The sequence below is a fragment of the Lepidochelys olivacea genome, assembly GCF_965140295.1.
Source record: "Lepidochelys olivacea isolate rLepOli2 genome assembly, chromosome: 10".
NCBI classification, from domain to species: Eukaryota; Metazoa; Chordata; order Testudines; family Cheloniidae; genus Lepidochelys; species Lepidochelys olivacea.
In genome coordinates, this window is record NC_140420.1 from 49726081 (window position 1) to 49743996 (window position 17916).

Sequence of the window (17916 nt, forward strand, 5' to 3'; positions counted from 1 at the left end):
GTTGTAGCTGTTTGGGTTTTTGTGGATGTTTTTCTGAGAGGCCAAAGGAGGGAAGTTATCAGCATTAAAACAACATTATCAACAAGTGACAGCAATATTTTAGGCACAATAGATTTTTTAAAGGATTTTTATTTAAAAGTACTGTGAAAATAGAGATATGAGCATATAGATTTCCTAGTAAAACAAAAACAATCAAAACCGACCTATTTTGTACTTCCTTTATTTTCAAATATATGTGATACTAATCAAAATGCTGAAAGATTTTCATTAAGGCCCCAGTCCTGCAGACATTTAAGCATGTTTTGCTTTTTGCATATGATGAGACTGGCTGACTGCAATGGGGCTGCTCCCAAGTGTAACGTTAAGCATGTTGACATGTGTTTGCATGATCAAGGCCTAAATTTTGAAGCCTTTGGTTGTATAAATTCTATAGATAGGTGAGTGGTAAATATTCAGTGAAAGTATTGTGGTTGTTATTGGCTAAATAGCAGACAACTAGCTGACTCAGTTCCACAAATGAAGCATTGCTTAGTTATTGTTTATAAATCACTTTGAAGATGAAAAGCATAATGTAACTCTTAATATGTATTTATTTATTATTAATGTAATAAAATGCTCCAGCTGAGATGAGGAAACTCAAAGTTTGGGCTCTCCCATGGAATTGTTCAAAGGCATGATGGCTAGTTGTGGTTTTAAGCATGTGTTTTTTGTTTTTTTTTTTAAATAAATTAGGGCACAGCTGCACTACAAAGACAGCCAAGTCAGTGGATCTGGTTCACTAACATCTCTATACTACAGGTGCCATTTGTAGTGTGGATAGCCCTGTCCCATGATCATGATGACATCTGGTATGGAAATTTTAAATCCCTCGAGGTGTGAAATACCACTCATTGCCAGTGGCTTCTTATGTGACAGCTTCCATTCAGCCCTTAGGTTTCATTCTATTGAAGGACTACTTATATTAAAAATGCCTTTTAAATAGCGACATCGAGAATGTCCTCCTGAGCCATTTCATACATTTCAGCTTAAGTTTCTCATGAAAGGTTTTAATGCTGATGACAGTTATTACAGGTTACATCTACATTTAAAATGCTACAGCAACGCAGCTGCGCCGCTGTAGCATTTCAATGTAGACACTACATCTGCCAATAGGAAGGGTTTTCCCATCAGCGTAGGTAATTCACTTCCCCAAGAGGCGATAGCTAGGTTGATGGAGGAATTCTTCTGTTAACTTAGTGCTATCTACACTGGGGGTTAGATCAGCTTAAATATACCACTCGGAGTGTGGATTTTTCACACTCCAGAGTGACACAGTTAAGCTGACTTAATTTTTTAGTGTAGACTAGGCCTCAGATTTTAGAACAAACATGCCTCATGGTGTAAAGACTGATTCTTTCTTCAGTAAGTCACAGGATGCTCAATCCTTTTTCCCTGGGGAACTCCCCCTTGACACCTCAGGGAGGCAAGAGCAGCTCTCTTTGCATCCGTCCAGTGGTTCCCCCTCTCCATCACATCAAACATAAGCAGCTTACATTCACTTTCAAGATCCTTCATAATCACTCCCACCCTGCATATCATCTCTCATTCACAATCCACACTCACTTCTGGTCGGCCCATGATGACAGCCTCCATTGCTCACTTGTTAAATTTTCAGACAAGCACCTTTTTCTTTCTCCCATACTGCCCTACACACTGAGGAGGTGTTCCCCGTAAACATCTGCAAAACTACTCATTCTCCTTCAAAATTCTCCTTAAAACTCTCCTTATCTGTGATATCTATAAAACACTTGGCAATGGCTCTGCTTTTCGTGTGCTGAGACCCCTGCCTATCATGCTGGCAGTATTGACTCATTGTTTCCATATACTCCCCTATCTGTCTGTCTGTCTGTCTACCTACCCATCTGTTGTCTCATATACTTAGATTGTAAGCTCTTTGCAGAGGGACTGTCTTTTTGTTGGGTGTTTGTTGGGTGCCTAAAGCAATGGGGTGCTGGTCCATGACTAGGGCTCTGAGGTACTACGGTAATATAGATACTAAATAATGATAATAGTAATAGTAAAGAGGTGATAGACTCATCTGAAATGTGGTGATAGAATTTCAGATCAATCAATCTGTTGTTTTGCCAGTATATTTCCCACATATTAATACCCCAGTATAAAGTTATGTAAAATGGTATCCCTTGGCTTTTATTTGGAGCAGACAGTATTTCTCTTTCTCAGATTTCTCTCAGATTTTCAGTCACCTAAGTTAGGTTTCCAGATGTGAAGGAGTTAATAGATAACCTTAGGCTTGGTCTGGCAAGCCTAAGCTGTAAAAAGCAATGCTGCCATAAATGGCATGGAATTCTCTGGCTCCAATGCAACTTTTCTTTGCTGGTTTGTTCACTCACCCCTCCTTCTAGTACTGATCAAGTGAGGGCCAGGTTGGGAGATTTTATGAATAATTCCTCTTTCTTTTTAGGTTTCACAACTGCCAAATGACAAATGCTATTTATTCATGCAGTCAATAAATTGTACTTGTGTCTGAGTGGGAAGAAGAAAAAAAATGATATACTTTGATTTGACTCAGTGCCTTCTTCACTGAAACTTGCACCTACAATTTTATTTCTCTAGTTCAGATTTACAATGGAATGTTTGTACTGGTAGATCATAGTAAATACATAAATAATTTTGAATTATTATGTTATCATAGTTGTGGTAGGGTTGGTATAGCTCTTCCATTTAAATAAATACCTGTCTCCTGGGGTTTCAAACTGATTGATACTTACCTAGTATACTCCAAAAATTGAATTTGTATAATTGGGGGGGAAGGGGAGCGGAGTTGGTTTCATTGTTTGTTACCTAAGTGTTAAAAAAAAAAATAGGAGCCAGATTCTGATCTCAGCTACAGCAGAAAAACTCTACAGGAACTCCATTGACTTCAGTGGAGTTACTTCAGATTTTCACTGATGTAACTGAAACTAGAATATAGCCCTTGTAGTTTACTAGCTTGGATGTTTTGGGGAGTACTTGTAAGTAGGACTATTTCAGTTCAAAATACAGTTTGCGGCACACTCTATCTGTAACGTAAAAATGGTCTTTATCCTGGGTAGATAAAAATAATAAGAGTAATTTAACAGCAGCATAGTTACTGAAGTTTAAAACTCATCTTCTGCAAATGCACACTACATTTTATTTTTACATATTCTTATGGGGGGGTGTTTGTTTTTGTTTTTACAGGTAGCACACATCTTAACTTTGTAATTCACATCCGACAAGAGAATATTCTCTTGTGTAAGTAATGCAGCTTTTGAAGTAATTAGAGATATATATTAAACCAGAAGAACTGTTCTTGTGCCTGGGCTACATAAAAATTAAAAATCTGTGTAAATATAGAGATATTTGGGACAATACCCAAAATGCTCCTTTTTAAGGACTTTTTACGAAAATTTTGTATGTCTGTTTTTGAAAGAGACATTATGCCCTTGTCTTTCTAAAAATCCTCAACCTGGCCTCTGATTTTGCACCTGAAATTTTATGCCTAGAATAATTTTATGCTTGACAAATTTGCATATGCAGTCAGGTAGTTACACATGTAGAGTAGTATTCTCAAAAGCACTCGGGAACAAAGAATGAAGGACTTACCTACAGGATGGCAGAGTATCCTGGGAAGCAGTGGCTCTGGAAAAGACTTGGGAGTTGTGGTGGATAATTAGCAGAACATGAGCTCCCTGTGCAACACTCGGCCAAAAGGTGAATGCAATCCATGGATGCATAAAAAGGGAAATATCAAGTACAAGCAATATTAACTCTGTATTTGGCACTGGTCTGACCACTGCTGGAATACTGTGTCCAATTCTGATGTACACAGTTCGAGAAAGATATTGAAAAATTAAGGAGGATTCAGAGAAGAGCCATGAGAATGATTAAAGGATTGAAAACATGCCTTAGAGTCAAAGACTGAAAGAACTCAATCTATTTCGCTTATCAAACTGAAGGTTAAAGGGTGATTTTATCGCAGTCTGTAGAGAATTACATAGGTTACAAAACACTGATAATGGGGTCTTCAGTCTAGCAGATGAAGACATAACAAGATTCAATGTCTGGAAATTGAAGCTAGATAAATTTAGACTAGAAATAAGGTGCACATTTTTAACAATGAGGGCATAAACAACTCATGCTTCCCCCTACTGGGGGGGCACAATCTAAAGGGGAGGACATGTGACCATCCCACATGTCTCCTCTGCCCAGTGACCCCTCCCTCCCACCCTGTGCCCAGGTTGGGACTGCCACGCTCCCCCATCCCACGTTACCAGAGATAGGGGGGCTCTGTCCTTCTCTCCCTGCCACCTCCCTCTGCCCCTGCACATTCAGCCGCTCTCCCTTGCAGCCGGGCGGGAACAGACGGAGCCACTTCTGCCTGAAGGGCCTGGCTGGGAGGCAGTGGTGGCCCACTCCCTGCCTGGGCTCAGCTGCTGGGGACGGGCCGAGTGAGCCAGGGCTCCCCACTCCCCTGGCACACTCAGCCCCTGTCCCTTGAAGCCAAGTCCGGGCAGGTAGCGGGCCACTGTTGCCTCTCAGGCAGGCTCTCTCAGGCAGAAGTGGCTCCGTCACACTCTTCCCCTTCCCCCGCCCCCCAGCTGTCGGGGAGAGCAGCCACATATGCTGAGGAGCAGGAGCAGGGCGAGAAGGATGAGCCAACCCTCACAGTTTTGCCGGGAATCTCCCAGAATCTGGCTCTATCTCCTGGAGGCTACTGAAGCCAAACTGGAAGATTTTAGGCGCTAAATGTCTGGTGGTACAGCAGGACTAAGGCAGGCTCCCTGCCTGCCCTGGTTCCGCGCTGCTCCCGGAAGAAGCTGGCACATCCCTGCAGCCCCTGGGGAGGGGGCAGGGGGTCTCTGTGCACTGCCTTTGCCCGGAGTGCTAACTCTGCAGCTCCCATTGGCCAGGAACTGCGGCCAATGGGAACTGCGGGGACAGTGCCTCCAGGCAGGGGCAGCACACAGAGCCCCCTGTCCTTCCACACAGGGGCTACAGGGATGTGCCGGGCACTCCCAGGAGAGGCACAGGGCCAGGGCAGGCAGGGAGCCTACTTTAGTCCTGCTGCGCTGCTGACCAGGAGCCATCCAAGGTAAGCGTCGTCCAGCCAGAGCCCACACCCCGAACCCCCTCCTGCACCCGAACCACCTGCCCCAGCCCTGAGCCAGCACTCCAAACCCCCTCCCACACCCAAATCCCCAGCCCTAGTCCTGAGCTCCCTCCCACAGCTTGCATCCAGCACCCTCTCCCATACACCAACCCCCTGCCCCAGCCCTGAGCCCCCTCCAGCACCCAAACTCCCTTCCAGAGCTTGCACCCCAGACCTCTGCCCCAGCTGAGTGAAAGAAAGTCAGTGAGGATGGGGGAGAGCAAGCAATGGAGTGAGTGGGGCAGTGTCTCTGAGAAGGGGCATGGCAGGGGCGGGGCCTTGGGGAAGGGGCGGGGCAAGGGTGTTTGGGTTTGTGTGATTAGATAGTTGGCAACCCTACCTCCCGCCCCAAGCATGCCAATCTCGGGGGGAACATTTGACCCCCCCATACCTTTCCTACTTGTCATCTCAATGTGAGGGTAATTAACCACTGGAATAATTTGCCAAGGTTAGTGTTGGATTCCCCTTCACTGGAAATTTTTAAATCAAATTTGGATGTTTTTCTAAAAGATATGCTCCGGTTCAAACAAGAATTAATCCAGGGGAGTCCTGTGGCCTGTGTTATGCAGGAGGTAAGACTAGACTATCTGACTTCATAGTGATTTTTGACTTTATAATCTGTTATCGCTGTGTGTTTGACTGTGTGTATGTGGAAAAGTTGACCTGATCAAACTTACTCATAGCTGTTACTTATATTGGCACATGCAGCCCATATATAGAACAGCTCTGTGCAACCTCTCACAAATTGATGGTGAGGAACTGGGGATATATCATGCATATCGGTTAACTAAACGTTCCTTTTCCTTTAGTTAGAAATCATGTATTACTATTTTGGAGGTGGATTTCTCTTTATTAATTATTGTGTAATTATTTAATTCACTTAATTTGTACAAGGAGTAATTTCACAGTGTAGTAGCATGGATGCATTGACTGGGCATTTATCAGCAACTGCTACTATGAAGTGCTTTCTATGCTTTTGTGAAAGGACGGATTATACTGTTGATAGTTATGTGTTTTTCTCATGGTTTGTTAGTAATTTGTATTAGTTAAAGTCAAAATGTATCAAGGAGTGAATTATTATTGTATTAATATTAAAGATCAGTCCAGCTGATCTGCTAATCACACAAAGAATCTTTTCCAGAATCTACTTTATGATACAAATACATACATGCAGACCAGTGGAGCATATTTATAAAAATAAGGGCAATTGGGGGATAATACTGCATCCGGCCATAAAATACATCTCCTGGATATTAATTTTCCTTTCTTTGGGGGAGTGAAAGGGTGGAATGTTTGGGTAATGGATATGAATAACTTGGAGACTTAGTGGTAGTCTAGGTAGTAGAATTGTCTTGATTAATTAACTGTGTTGTGGAGGGTAAGTGGTACAGGCATAGGTGCAGAGGGCAGTTGTCAGGTCAGCTTTGCTGTCTTCTTTTACTGAGACCTTATGTACTTATCGAAGATTTTTCTTTGAAACTGTTGGTCCTCAAATTTCATTTCCTTCTTATTCTGGAAATAGTCCAGCATCATGATGTTCCTTGTCCTCTTGAATGAACCTGCCAAGACTCTTTCAAAAAAGCAGACTTTATTTTCTCCTCTTCAAACTGGAATGTCCAGTTTGAGTTCCTTTTTATCCCCCTCTTCATGTTCTGGAATGGTTTTACCACTTTTCTTTTTTTGTGGACCTCATGTATCTCAGACATGTCATCTCTATGTATCCAGTTCTTCTTCTTCGAGAGAAGTCCCTGTGGGTGCTCCACTCCAGGTGTTGGTGCGTCCCTGCACCATTGCTTGGAGATTTTGACAGCTATACTCGTACCAGTTGCGCACGCGCAGAGCCTGCCCCACACGTTGAGCATGCTTTAATAATACGCATGCGCGACTGGCCTCCTCAGTTCCTTCTCTACCGTCCCCAGCCTGAGACAGAGCTCAGCAGACTCAACAGAGAATTTTTCTCTCCCTTTGTTCAAATAATTTCCCTCTTAGTTTAGCTTCTCAGTAATAGTTAGATACCGTTTTCCCTTCTCTTTTTCTTTTAAAACCAGAAAAAAGAAAAAAAAAAACCTTTTTGTTCCTCCCAGCAGCAGCCACTTCCGACATGTCTGGCTCTCCAGGCTTTAAGCGCTGTTCTACCTGCAATGATGTCACCCTCTTTCAGATGGCCACTCAATATGTATCAAATGTTTGGGGGAGTCCCACATCCCCCAAAAATGTGCCCACTGCAGCAAGTTCAGGCTGTTCTCACTCTCCCAGCACCATCATCCTTTGAGCTGGCTGGCACTGACAGAAGGCTCAGGACACTCGTGCAGAGGAACCCTTCTTCACAACAAATTCCTCTCGCGCAGACCTCACCTCACAGAGACGCTGCAGCACCGCAAATCACACAGTCAAGGGACCTGCTGGTGTCACCTCTCTTGCAGTCACCCCTACTTAACACCTACTTCTCTCCAGATACTCAGGCAAGGTCTAGACAGCTTTCTTCCCGTGATGAGGAATCTGGGCTGCAGGGAGAATTTTCACCCTATCAGATCTCCCATCCACAGACCCCAATCAATAAAAGTCATAGAAAAGCTATCTCGTCCTACTCCCAGGATCCTGCCCCATGGTGCGTAAACCCCTGGATGGCACCACCCGTGCCCTTCCCACCACAGTGGCAATATTGGGCTCCATGGGCACCTTATACTCGGGACCACACTCGTTATGCCACAGCCAGGTGCGAGACCTGCTCGGTACCACCAGTTGACGAACCTGCCACTGACTCAAGACACCAGGCAGCCCCGTCACAACCGCAGGATCAGTCACGGCCTGCCTCTAACCCAGTAGACCCAGTTGTTCTGCCTGATGAAGCATTGCTTCCTCCTCCCCCTACGTCTTCGGATGACTTCTCAACATTTCAGGATGTCTTTGAAAGAGTTGTCAGTGAGCTAAGAATTCTAAGAATTAACCTGCAGGAAGTTTCTGAACAGCAACATGAAGTAACTGACATCCTGCAGCCCTCTTCTTCTTCTAGGATTGCATTACCTATCAATGCAGCCCTTTTGGAACCTGCCAAGGCCATCTGGCAAACTCCGGCTGCAAGCGTACCTACCTGTAAGCGAGCAGATCGGAAGTACTTTATTCCTTCCAAGGGTTCTGAATTCCTTTTCACTCATCCAATGCCAAATTTGCTGGTAGTAGATGCAGTCAAACAAAAGAACAAACGCCAGTTTCCCCGCTCCATCCGACAAGGACAGTAATCAAATAGATCTGCTCAGATGTAAGGTATAAGCGTCTTCCACATTACAATTTTGCATTGCTAATTATACAGCCATTCTGGCAAAATATTACCACAAAAATTACAATAAATTCATGGACTTTATTGATGACATTCCAGAAGAAAAGAAACAATGATTTAAAGCCATAGTATCCGAGGGACAAATCATCTCCCGTACTGCTCTTCAAGCTGCCGTCAATGTGGCCAATACTGCAGCAAGATCCACTGCCACAGCAGTTGTGATGCACCGAGGTTCATGGCTCTTGTCCTCTTCCTTTCCTCGGGAGATCCAGAGTACCATTGAGGATCTCCCCTTCAATGGCGACAAACTCTTTGCCCCCACAACGAATGATGTACTTCATTCCATGAAGGACTCAAAGGCAACTCTCTGGTCTCTAGGAATCCAAATCCCTGTGACCAGAAGGTGACAATATAGATACCAATCTTACCAGTGACCACACTACCCTACATACACCGAGAAATTCCATAGATCACATGAGCAACAACAACAGCAATGCCAGAGACCCAAATACCAGCACCGCCATCCCAACTCCTCAGCAGCATAGCAACCCCCTCCAACTAATAAGCAAATTTGAAGTCTTGGTCGAGGATATAGAAAACAACACTCCCACTTCAGCGCTTACACCACCTGACCCTATTTTTGGACACTGCCTACACCCATTCTCCCATCAATGGCAGAACATTACCACCTACAAGTGGCCTTTAGAGGTTGTCACAATTGGCTATTCCATCCCTTTCCTATCCCTGCCTCCCACCCACCCACTCTCCCCGTCTCTCAGGGATCCCTCTCACAAGCAACTGCTCCTCCAAGAAGTACGACATCTCCTTTAATTGGGAGCAGTCAAAGTCGTGCCCGAAAAACACAGAGGGAAAGGTTTCTATTCCCATTACTTTTTAACAGAAAAAAAAAACCAGGGGATGGTGACCGATCCTTGACCTCAGGCGGCTCAACAAATTTATCAAAAAGCAAAAGTTCAAAATGGTTACCCTCACCACCATAATCCCAGTGCTGGAGCAGGGAGTTTGGTTTTCAGCCCTCGCCCTATGGGACGCCTATTTTCATGTGACTGTACATCTGGCCCACAGACGTTTTCTATGTTTTATCCTCAGTTCGACACATTTTCAATACAGGGTGTTGCCCTTCAGCCTATTCCTCCCCCCACCCCCCATGTTTTTTCCAAATTCCTAGCTGTAGTCACTGCCTACCTCAGGAAATGGGGTTATAATATTTCCGTCAATCCATGGGGCTCTCCATTGCTTGCTTCCTGTCCCTTGGCCTACAAATAAACAAAAACAAATCCACCTTATCTCCTATCCAACAACTGGAGTTCATAGGAGCGCACCCAATTCCTTGACGGGCATATCATGTCTTCCACTAGACCTTTTCAACTAAATAAAACTCCTGGTCACAAAACTTTGCAACAGTCCCCAGGTCACTGCTTGAGACTGCCTGCAACTCTTAGGTCACATGGTCTCATGTACTTTTATGGTCAAAATGCATGCCTATATATGAGGTGCTTCCAAGCGTGATTGGCCACAATTTACAGACCAAATGTACACACACTAAACAAGCCTCTATCCATACCCTTCAGAGTCAAAGACTCCCTCCTATGGTGGACAGTTCCCTCCAACCTCTGCTCAGGAGTCCCTTTTCTCCAGGATGCTCCATCCCTTATAATGACTACCAATGCATCCCTCACAGGATGGGGAGCACACATGTCCCACCACATAGCCAGGGTCTATGGTCTTCCACCGAAACCTCCCTACAGATAAACATCCTAGAACTTCGAGCCATATGCAACGCCTGTCGTCACTTCCACCCATTCATTCAGAACCAACATGTTCAGATAATGACAGACAACATCGCCTGCATGTTCTGTGTAAACAGGCAGGGAGGGACTCGATCTCATTCACTTTGCACAGAAGCTATGAAGTACTGGAATTGGTGCCATGCAAACAACATCCGCCTATCTTCCCGGGGTCCTGAATACCACCACGGACGAACTAAGCAGACATTTTCCCTGGGATCATGAATGGGAGATAAACAAAACGGTCATACACAACTTATTCCGCTTTTAGGGCTACTCAACCCTGGACCTCTTTGCAACTGTGAAGAACAAGAAATGTCCCAAATTTTGGTCCAGAGCAGGACTGGGCAAACATTCTCTAGGAGATCCTTTCCTGATCTCATGGGATCAAGACTTACTGTATGCATTTCCCCCAGTACCGGTTCTCCTCAGAGTTCTGACAAAGATATAAACCGATTGTGCCACCTTAATTCTGATTGCCCCATCGAGGCCCAGACAACCGTGGTATCCATTCCTCACCAGAATATCAATTTGCCCACCAATTTCATTGCCCCTCACTCCGAACCTCCTATCGCAGCAACATGGCTGATTTCTTCACCCCAGCCTATCCATGCTTCACCTCAAAGCTTGGTTCCTACATAGTTCTCCTAAAATGAACTAGCATGCTCTGAACAGGTTCAAAGAGTACTCTCACGTAGAGAACACAATCAACTCGCATCACCTATCTTTGAAAGTGGAAGCGATTCATACAATGGTGTTCAAGCAAACAAATTCTTCCCACTTCTGCACCTCTTCCGTCCATACTTGATTACCTATTAGACCTTAATCAATCTGGCCTTTCTTTCAGCTCCATCAAAGTCCATTTAGATGCTATTACAACTTTTCACGACAAGATCGACGATACTTCTGTTTTTCCTCATCCAATCACCAAGCGTTTTCTCAAAGGGGTCCAATCCCTATACCCGGACATTAAACCTCCTACCCCTTTCTGGGACCTTCACTTAGTATTAACCTGCTTAACTTAACAACCATTTGAGCCCCTAGCCACTTGCTCCCTCTTACACCTCTCAATGAAAACAGCATTCTTAGCGGCAATCACCTCCGCCAGATGCGCAGGAGAAATAGCAGCTCTCATGGCGGACCCACCCTACAACATACTTTTGAAGAACAAAGTTACCCTCTGACTACACCCCAAATTTCTTCCAAAAGTGCATTCGTCATTCCACATCAATGAACCTATACACCTACCAACCTTCTTTCCTAAACCACATGCAAACTCCTTTGAATCCACAAGGCATACATTGGATGTATGCAGGGCTTTGTCCTTCTATTTGGATAGAGAACCAGACCCTTTAGGAGCTCTTCCAGACTCTTTGTCTCCATTGCAAATGTTCCAAAGGGATGCCTATTTCTACACAGAGACTTTCCAGTTGGATCTCTGCTTGTATCCGATTGTGCTATGAAATAAAGGATGCAGTTCCTCCAGCCTGCATCAGGACTCACTCCACTAGATCTGTAACTACCTCCGTGGCTTTTCTATGCAAAGTTCCTCGGGATGACATCTGTAAAGCGCCCATTTGGACTTCTGAACACACGTTTGTTAAGCATTATGCCCTTACTCAAGGCCCTCTCACTGATACACGATTGGGCAGAGCTGTATTATCCACCGCATTCCTACCAGATCCAAAGTCCCTACCTCCTTGAGATATGCTGCTTTTAAGTCACCTGGCGTGGAGCACCCAGAGAGACATCTCAAGAAGAAGAAGAAGAAGTCGTCACTCACCTGTGCAGTAACTGACGTGAGTGTCCCTGTGGGTGCTCCACTACCCACCCTCCTCCCCTCTACTTCGGAGTTGGAGTAGCCCCCGTTGTGGAGAAGGAACTGAGGAGACCAGTCGTGCGCACGTACTATTAAAGCACACTCAACGCTGGGGGCAGGCTCTGCGCATGCATGACCGGTACGAGTACTGCTATCAAAATCTCCAAGCGAAGGCGCATGGACACACCAACACCTGGAGTACACTCATCTCGAAGAACGTCAGTTACTGCACAGGTGAGTAATCTCCTCATCTGCCTTCATTACTGCTCTGGGAGATCTATGATACTGTTGTGGTCACTACAATGAAAAATAAGAAATGACAGCATTAATAAGAATAGCAATAGCCTATCCATCCCTTGGAATATCAAAAATTAGGATAAAATTAACACTTTCAGTGTAGTTTTGAATTCCAATGTCTTTCCACAAAGCATTTTCTCTTTAGACCAGAGATAGTAATGACAGACAATTAGAACAAGACTTAAAAGAATAAAGGGGCATCAGGTATAGATTATTATGAGAATGGGACAATGGAGTGGGGCGGAAGGCCTAAAGGGCTTGTCCTTATTAGCGTACTGAACTAATAAAGGTTATTTCTTGCAGGCAAACAGGACTCTCAGAAATATGTCTGTGCACAGAATGATATTTGAGGCTACGTCAGACATTTTACCAGGCATTAGCTAATGAGCCAAATATGTGACCAGTTTCAGGAATTTGTTAGGTTTGAAGGAGGGATTCTCTGAAGTACAGTCAAATCTCCAATTATTTTTATAGCACTTTATATATAGTATCTCAAACTACTTGGCAGTGCATGCTGCTGAACAGAAATAACAGAAAAGAAAGGTGTCATGTAGCAGCAGTATTAAGATAAATAAAATTAGTGCATGTTATTTGCTAAGAGAAGATTTAGAAATAGAGAATAGAATGAAGTTGGAGTTTATAGTGCCTGGTGTGTTAGTTGCATGTCCCTCAGAAGCATGATTTCACTGCCTCCCATCAATAGTGTCCCCTTAGAAACAGGTGAAATGGGACAAGAAGGCCTGGGCTTAATCTGCAGCAAGGGAGATTTAGATTAGATATTAAGAAAAACTTTCTAACTATAAAATTAGTTAAGCCTTGGAACAGGCTTCCAAGGGAGGTTGTAAAATCACCATCATTGAAGGTTTTTAAGCACAGGTTGGACAAACAGCTGTCAGGGGTGGCCTACTTGGTCCTGCTTCAGTGGAGGGGGCTGGACTTGATGATCTCTCAAGGTCCATTTCAGCCCTACATTACTACGATTCAAAGCTAATTCAAGAGAAGATTTCAAATCCAGGTATGAAGAATAAATCAGTAGCTTGGAGAGGAAAAAATTACAGACATTTTAAAGCTAACTTAATGATGTTCCTTAGTGATGTTCCTAGTGATGACCTCAGAAGGATGTTGTGAGGGTTAATGCATGAATGTTCAAAAAGCACTGTAAGGGTCTCAAATGTAAGATGTTATGGCACTGCACGATTCCTTAAAGCTGTCATCTGTATTCAGTTGAGAAAGCTGTTACAGAGTTAACTTCTTTCCTCTTGCATAGTTTGGAAGCCTTTTAAGGACTTTTTTAAGTGGTATTTAATATGCAGCCTGTTCCTCCTCTTCATCTGCCTCCAAGGGTGAAGTTCAGACTGTATTCTGTAATATTGAAGAGCCTGTGCAGGAGGCAGTGAAGTGAAGGATATTAAGAAAGCTGGGGAGAGGTGACAGGCAAGAAGGAGAAACATTTGTTCTGCCACTAACCTTTGTTTAAAAGAACTATTTTTCTTTACACAGAGAGAGGGGCAGGATTTAAAAGACAAACATTTTTCTTCCTCAGAGAGACTCTATGACATAAGAATGTGGGGCATGCAATGTTGCAGCAAGCCTTTGGAAAGCTGCACTAGAAGGGTTGGCCCTAGAGGCACGAGAAGAATGAACAGGGTTAAGAGCTCAGCATAAAAACTGCAGAGATATGAAGCTTTTCAAACACTTAATCCAGATGGATGAATTTCACTAGGAAAAACTTGTCCTTGTGGGGAAGAATCTATATTCTGGCATGACAGATCTTACAGATTCATTTCCATGGACTGGGAATACGAGGCAATGGTTGAAATTGGGTCTGAAAAATGTGTACAGTAACTGTTTTTGGACTTTTATGTCAAATTTTCTGATGGGTTCCATCATTGCCAGCAGACATCTCCCTTCTGCACCAGATGGATGAGTGGGCTGTCATCAGCCTTCTTGCAAATGTCCTGTGCTGGAAGACAAAGAAAGGTGCAGAAATCCCATTATTATTATTATTATTTGTTCCTTGACCTTAGCAAAGCTTTTGACACGGTCTCCCACAGTATTCTTGCCAGCAAGTTAAAGAAGTATGGGCTGGATGAATGGACTATAAGGTGGATAGAAAGTTGGCTAGATTGTCAGGCTCAACGGGTAGTGATCAATGGCTCCATGTCTAGTTGGCATCCGGTACAAAGTGGAGCGCCCCAAGGGTCGGTCCTCGGGCCGGTTTTGTTCAATATCTTCATAAATGATCTGGAGGATGGTGTGGATTGCACCCTCAGCAAGTTTGCAGATGACACTAAACTGGGAGGAGAGGTAGATATGCTGGAGGGTAGGGATAGGATACAGAGGGACCTAGACAAATTAGAGGATTGGGCCAAAAGAAATCTGATGAGGTTCAACAAGGACAAGTGCAGAGTCCTGCACTTAGGACGGAAGAATCCCATGCACCGCTACAGACTAGGGACCGAATGGCTCGGCAGCAGTTCTGCAGAAAAGGACCTAGGGGTTACAGTGGACAAGAAGCTGGATATGAATCAACAGTGTGCCCTTGTTGCCAAGAAGGCCAATGGCATTTTGGGATGTATACATAGGGGCATTGCCAGCAGATTGAGGGACGTGATCATTCCCCTCTATTCAACATTGGTGAGGCCTCATCTGGAGTACTGTATCCAGTTTTCGGCCCCACACTAGAAGAAGGATGTGGAAAAATTGGAAAATGGCCAGTGGAGGGCAACAAAAATGATTAGTGGACTGGATCACATGACTTATGAGGAGTGGCTGAGGGAACTGGGATTGTTTAGTCTGCAGAAGAGAAGAATGAGGGGGGATTTGATAGCTGCTTTCAACTACCTGAAAGGGGGTTCCAAGGAGGATGGATCTAGACTGTTCTCAGTGGTAGCTGATGGCAGAACAAGGAGTAATGGTCTCAAGTTGCAGTGGGGGAGGTTTAGGTTGGATATTAGGAAAAACTTTTTCACTAGGAGGGTGGTGAAACACTGGAATGCATTACCTAGGGAGGTGGTGGAATCTCCTTCCTTAGATATTTTTAAGGTCAGGCTTGACAAAGCCCTGGCTGGGATGATTTAGTTGGGGATTGGTCCTGCTTTGAGCAGGGGGTTGGATTAGATGACCTCCTGAGGTCCCTTCCAACCCTGATATTCTATGATTCTAATACCCCAATGGTACTTTGATGCCCATGATTCCAAGTAGCTGTGCAGGAGCCATAACTATTACAGCGAGAAGAGTCAGGTTCCAAGGGCCAACCTCCTTCCCATCTGATTAGTCTGTGGCGGATGGAGGAGAAACCGCAAACAGGGAGTAGAGCAGCAGGATGAGCAGTCATATAGCTTACCCTCACTGCAGGAGCTCCTGCTGCGGCTTGCATGTGCATCTCATTCTAATATGTCTTCCTGTTACTCCCCAAGTTTCTGCTGTAGCCTCTGGCTTGGCCAGCCATGAAAGCAACATACATTAGGAGACTGCATGCTGAAGTGGTAGCAGACAAGCAGCAATGGTCTTTTTCACCAACCACCAGCTGATGTAGTAAGTAAGGAGCTATACTGTGGAAGAGCATAGGAATCAGGAAATGGACAGGTGAACTTGGAGGCAGGGTGTAGACAGAGGGGACAAAGTCAACAGGCATTTGAGGGAGACTTAAGAAGAGGTGCATAGCCACAGATTTTGTAAGGGGGAATATAAAGAGATGCTGATGTAAGTTAAGATGGCCATTTGGGTGGTTGAGAAAAAAGGGGTAAGAAGTGGAAAGGAAGGCACTTCCAGGTTGTATAAGGGGAGCTCATTTGAATTTGTGCTTTGGGGGTCCATCCAAATATTTTTATGACGCTGGCTGTGAACTGTGTCTCTTCTTTTTGCAGTCCTTGCCAAGACTAACCTTCTCATCTACTTCCTGTACTGTTAGGCTATTACCTGGATCCTCCACTGCCTCCTGTCTTTGGACATTTTTATTTTGTGAGAGCTAAAAGGAGATAGCCTGAGAGAGCAGCCACATGTGACCTTTCCTGAAGATCATGCCAAACAGAGCTACCCTACCTTCTGTGGACATAAATCCTACAGTTTCTTCCTACTCACAACTCAGTGCCTCTCTCAGTATTAACATGAGGAAATGATCAAAAAGAACTCCAGATACAGTGTTTTACTCTTTCTGAACTTCCATTGCCTTTCACAGTCCCAAGGAATACAAAACTCCTCAATCTTCTTAATTAAAATATCTTATTAGCAGTGTGGCCCAATATTCCAATTGATAGTGCATGTTGTCCTGCAGAGTGGGAGTTAATCATGGATTCTATTACTTTCATAACAGCTGTGATTATGTATTTTAAAATCTGAGGGAGGAAAATACTCCCTTGCAAAAGGTTCCATAATGCATTTGTATTATGTAGGTTCAGATCTGAATTATAACCTACCCAAAGTTCTGGGATGTTTGGATTGAGGGTTCCAGTCCAGGCCCATTTCTAATTTAGAGACCTTCAGTGGGGCACCCCACTCTTATCCAATAATCAAATAGTTTCAGTATCTCTTGCTGAACTAGATAGAGTTCATTCCATGCTTGCTCCATTGCATTTGTAGAAATTGCCTTCCTACCTTATAATTATGGTCAATGATCCTCACAGATATGGTAGAAAATTTACAAAATAACTCCTCTCAAAATAGCAGTTGATTTATTAGAAACGAAAAAAATGCATCATTTTATTTTTATACAAGGAGCAGTTGCCTCACAGAGCAGCACATCTGTCACTCATCCTGTTTTTCTCCCCACCCCAACCCCCAATTTTTGAAGGATTCATAATTGCCTTCTCTAAAATCCAACCAAAACACATTACAGGAAGTTTTATCCTCTCAGGAAGCACAGGCTGTCAGTGGAAATTCAGGTTTTTTGTGTATCCAAAACTGCAGATTGGAATCTCTTGACTGGTTCTAGATCAGGATGTCTATGCATGTAATAGTCCCAATACAGCAGCCACTGAAAAATGAGCAAGGGAAAGGGGTGTCAGAGATCATTACTATTTCTATTAATCTCTGATATTGGGGGCTGCGGGGGGTGGGGGTGGGGGGAAGGGAAGTAAGCTTGTATATTTCTGCAGTCCCAGAACCCAGTCCTGCTTTTACTGAAATTAGTGGGGGAAATCTTGTCAATTAAATGGTAGCAGACTTAGGCTCTTACTCTTCTGTTTGTTATGAAGTTACTAATGAATTTGCAGAGACAAACTTGATTATCTCTGATATCATTGCTTAGATATCTACAGTGTGCTATTTTTCTTGCAGGTGTCCTGGTTTATGTTTTATAATATTTTGAATGTATGTAACCCCTCTCAGATCCCAAAGTGTTTTACAAATTACCATGCGTATATACAAAGAGGGATCACTCCATCCACCAGTAAAATGTAGACATCTCTGGGGTGAAATACAGAAGCACCCACTCAAAGTACATAGCAGTTTAGAACAGGAAGTGAGGAAGAATACTGTAATCAGCTGCCTGCAGGGGGAATTAAGGGAGACAGAATGTAATTACTCAGATTGGAATTCGTCTAGA

The 17916-nt window shown here is 43.9% G+C and overlaps 1 protein-coding gene across 7 annotated transcripts in view; it reads left to right on the plus strand.

Moving 5' to 3' along the window:
• PEAK1 (pseudopodium enriched atypical kinase 1) overlaps positions 1-17916 on the plus strand; it is a gene marked incomplete at its 3' end in the record, with an annotated part of 215074 nt that overhangs the window by 174691 nt on the left and 22467 nt on the right. The window lies entirely within an intron of this gene.